Raw genomic sequence first — 5000 nt, 5'->3', positions numbered from 1 at the left:
AATATATATATGATAGATATATATACTATATATATAAATATTGTTGTATTATAATATATATATATATATGTTGTGTATGTGTGTGTGTGTGTGTGTGTGTGTGTGTGTGTGTGTGTGTGTGTGTGTGTGTGGTGTGTGTGAGTGGTGGTATGTGTTTCCATATGTGTATATGCATGTTTATATGTGTGTTGTATATTATATACATTATATATATATCCATATGTATATGTATAAAACACACACAGATATATAAATACATATATATAATATATTATATACTATATATATATATATATATACTATATATATATATATATATATATATATGTATTTATATGTATATGTACATACATATATCTTACCCATATATAAGTAATGGGTGTGTGGATAAGTATAGATATATATAATAGTAGATATATATATATATATATATAGTATATATATGAGATATGTAGATCTTATATAGTTATATATATATAGATATATAATATATATAATATATATGTGTGTGTGTGTGTGTGTGTGGGTTAGTTATATATGTAAATATATAAAACACACACACACACACCACACACAAACACACACACAACACACACACACACACATCACCACACACACACTCACACACACACCACACACCACACCACACACACACACACACGCACCACACACACACGGCACACACCACCACACGCACATTACACACACGTAAATATATTTATAATATATATATAATATATATATATATATATATATCTATATATATATATATAATATTATTTTTAAATATATATATCTACTATATATATATATTGTACATATATATATATATATATATATTTATATATATCTATAATATATATATATATATATATATATACTATTGTAAATATATATATTATATATATATATATATATAGATAGATTATTATATATATAGATTAGATATATATATATATATTTGTTAATCTATATAAATATATTATATATATATGTGGGCCGCCGAAAGAACGACTATGATTTGTAAAGGGTGTGGGGTGACTGATACCACTGCGTAGCACTCGCTTAAGGTTTATTCAGTAGCGGTCAACCTGTTAATTAATACATCGGATTATAGGAATTTGCGTGCATCCAATACATAAAACCACTAATAAACAATATATATTAGATTATTAAGATAAAGAATTCCTACAATACTGGATACATAGCATTGCGGGAACAGTCAGAATATCAGCTGATTCAGTATGCTATTGGGCGTCTTGACGGCACGGAGGTTCTCCTCGAAACTGACCTCACTTTAAACATACATATGCTACGACGTCAAGTAACATTCTACTTCATATGTTATACATTAGTTGGGTCACGACCCCACTATTTCCAGCATCGATCACATGAAGAAGCACCATCACTTCCCTAGGGGGACGACGCCTTCACACAAACAATTTCGACAGGTCAGCTCTGATGATGATACGGACAGTGTTGACCCGGCTGGTCACAGCCGACAGGCCTCCTCGAGGAGGTGTGACACAGAAGATGAATTTTATACAATACAGCCTCTCCGATTGCAGTGTACAGAATAAGGATATTACAGAATATAGATACACCATAATATGAAGTATGGGACCATACCCAGCGGCGGCTACCCACTCCCCCCTTTGCTCCACTGTGAGCAAACCAAATAATACGGGTTAGGATAATGATACTTCTTAAGAGGCAGAACTTCACTATGGGTCTGATGAGGATTCCAGAAATAGTCCGGATTTGGTTCTTTCTCAAGAGTCTATATTCACGGTATAGAACTGTCACCCTCCCTAGCCCCCACTGAATTCTGGGAGTATGTCGTTCGACAATGGGGACAATGTCTCCTTCCTGAAGCTTCGGGATGGGCTTCAAACTGTTTCTGTGCTCATCTCAATGTGTTTCAGGTATTCGCTTTCCATCATCTCCAGAAAACCTATCTGCTAGCGACTTGTGCATGGATCCAGCTCGCCATATGTGTTGTCAAGTGAAGCATTGTCATTTGTCTGCAATCTGGATACCATATACATCAATTCCTCAGGGCATGGTTAGGGTGTTAAAGCTTCTGTTCTGTGACATCGCCCGGATCGACAGTAAGAGGGCGGCTGTTCGTCCTTAACTTTCTTTGCCTGGTGAATGGCATTGCTTCATCTCGGAAGCCAGATATCAGAGGCCATCTACATAGAAGTTCTCTTTACATCTGCTAATTGGTCTTAGAAGCGTCCTTAGAAGAGCCAAATATGGATGCACATGTGGGGCTCAAACACCTCCAAATAAGTGCACACTCATGCGATATACTTTCGGCCTCGCAGAGAAATCCCCTTTTTCGGCCACCACAAGAAACCTTAAGAACATCATGATCCCTTGGGCGTGACCTTTAACTGGTGGAGACATAGCCTGTTGATATCAGCAGCTACTGCAATTCTTTCTTTCTCTAAACCGGAGCAGTATGCAAAGCAGGTCATTCATCACGTCTGGGCCTTGCATGACCTGCTTATTTAGGGTGGTGCCTTCAAAGGAAGCAGCCAACAGTCGGACACTATTGTATTTTTCTCAAGATTGTTAGGATTGAATGCCCGGGTGGTGTGGTAGGTACACATGTCTTCCCTGGCGGTCCTACTCCTTTGCCTGCCTCAGCAGTCCTTCTTTGAAGTAACTTCTCCATTTCTGCACATATTAGCCTTCAGGATTTCATCCCTTTGAAGGGGGGGGGGGTGGGGGGGGTTGGGGGGTGGAAAACGTTGTTTCAGGCCAGCAACCAAGTCAAGTCGTCTTTTCACATTATCCAATTGTCTGGAAGCTGGGGCCAATTCCTTAAAGTGAATTGGGATTCATTGATGGTCCATCAACCATGGTTCCCTCTTTGTCACCACAAATGGAGGACTTGATAATCCTCCGCTGATCTTCCCCTTATCTATGTGATCCTTTCAAGGCACATGGTGCTCGTGCTGCGGTTACAGGGCACTTCACTTATGTAGGTCCTAAATTTGTTGCTCCAGTGACGTTAACCGCCCCATCCTAAATTTTGTCCTTTGCAGCAAAGGGTTCACCTCCTCTCCCCCTCTGACCTTCCAAAGCATAAGTGTGAGGGAGCGTCCTGCCCCGATCAGTAACTCGACGCTCCAGTATGGTGGATTTGCCTGAGTAGAAACCGGGTCTCGTAGGTGTGGCCAGCGGATGGGTTCAATTGGCTCACTCTAGCTTGATCAACCTTCAGGGAGGAATCGAGGACGATCACCTGACGGAATCGCATAGTGGTATTCTTTCCTGTTACAGTCCTTGACATGAGATCAACGGTTTGGTGTCATGGTTAAGTTTTCCTTGGTCAGTGTAGTTAATCACCGTTGTCTCTCTTCTCTCCTTTGGACACAAAGCATTTCTACTACCTTGATGAACAGAAAGAGCAGGAAAAACTACCGGAGTCGCAAGGCACATGTCATCAGCAGCTGGTTACTATCACTAAACAATGGGGGGGGGGGGGGGGGGCACCTCGCTCCTTACAGGTCCACCTGTGCTGTCGTTAAGCCCTCCTTTCTTTGGCAGTCCCCATACAGTGGGTAATGTACCTTGTCACCTTTGTATCGACAAAAGGTCAAATAAGCGGTTCAGGTTTTACCTGTGGGTGCATAGAGGTGGAAAGTACTCTGCTCAAACCGGACTCGGTAGGCACAAATAATACTCAGGACTACTACATTTAGCTTGGGAAGTTTTACTTGCAACATTTGTTATACCTCCACAAATGTTTTTTTGGTCAGTCCTTGATCGGAATGGTTTTGAGCGGGAGCGGTTCTTTCTGGGAGTTGCGAATTTTTCGTTTGGGCGGTGTGCTATCATGGCACCATCATCACTTGAGTTTCAGTTAGTGATGTGTTTTCCCCCCCCCCCCCGAATCGTTTAGATTCCACTGTTTTTCGTCGATGCTCGATGATTCTGATTAGTGTCTGAGCAGCTGTCCTAATTCACTTGTGGATTTATGATGTAGTGCATTTCGTTGCCTTGATTCCGTTTTTTTTATTTGTCATTGTCGGTCTTATGCTTTCCTTCCTTTGCAAGGTTTCTCCAGAGTGCCGTTTAATCTTCTATAACAATCACTCCATAGGATGACGGGTCTGCCATGAGACTTTCCGAGTGAGGGTCACGCTGCAGAAGCTGTCGATGTGGTAGGCTCGGGAAACTTCCTTACCCCTATGCACTCAATGGACTTAAGAGGAGTCCCTTCTCCAGAATAATGATGGAGCAAACCTGGGGACTTCCCTTCCCCTTTGTTCCCCTTTGACATTCAAGGACCAAGAGGTGCGAGAGGTGTTTCTTCACCTTCTTACCACCATCAGGTTCGCGACTTTTCAGATCTTTTATATTCCTTTTGTCCGTCCACACCACATTGTCCTATAGCTAGTGTCTATTTCCACCTCCACCTCCCTTCTGACATCCACCGACTATTTCCTGCGGGAGACGCACTCTATGGACATCCTGATCAAACACATTCAGTTGGGTGCACTGGTTCCTTAATCAATTGAGTCACCGTGTGTTTTTTAACTCTGCGAAGAACGCAGCACCATGGGTTTTTCACTGCTTGGAGGCAATGCAGCACCGTGGGTATTTGACTCGCAAGAATGCTAGCACGTGTGTATTTGATCGGCAGGGATGCAGCACGTGGGTATTTGATCTCGCAGGAATGCAGCACCGTGGGTTTTTGGACTCTGCAGGGAGCCGCACCGTGGGTTTTGACTCTGCAGGGAGGGAGGCAGACCGTGGGTTTTTGACTCTGCAGAAATGCAGCACCGTGGGTTTTTGACTCTGCATGGGATCAGCACGTGGGTTTTTGACTCTGCAGGGATGCAGCACCGTGGGTATTTGACTATGCAAGAAATGCAGCACCGTGGGTATTTGACTCCGCAGAATTGCAGCACAGTGGGTATTTGACTCTGCAAGAATGCAGCACCGGGGTATTTGACTCTGCAGAATGCAGCACCGGGGGGGGT

The sequence above is a fragment of the Penaeus monodon genome, chromosome 16 (assembly GCF_015228065.2).
Source record: "Penaeus monodon isolate SGIC_2016 chromosome 16, NSTDA_Pmon_1, whole genome shotgun sequence".
In the NCBI taxonomy this organism is placed as follows: domain Eukaryota; kingdom Metazoa; phylum Arthropoda; class Malacostraca; order Decapoda; family Penaeidae; genus Penaeus; species Penaeus monodon.
The sequence above is the reverse complement of the archived record's forward strand: the minus strand, read 5'-3'. Positions refer to the sequence as shown.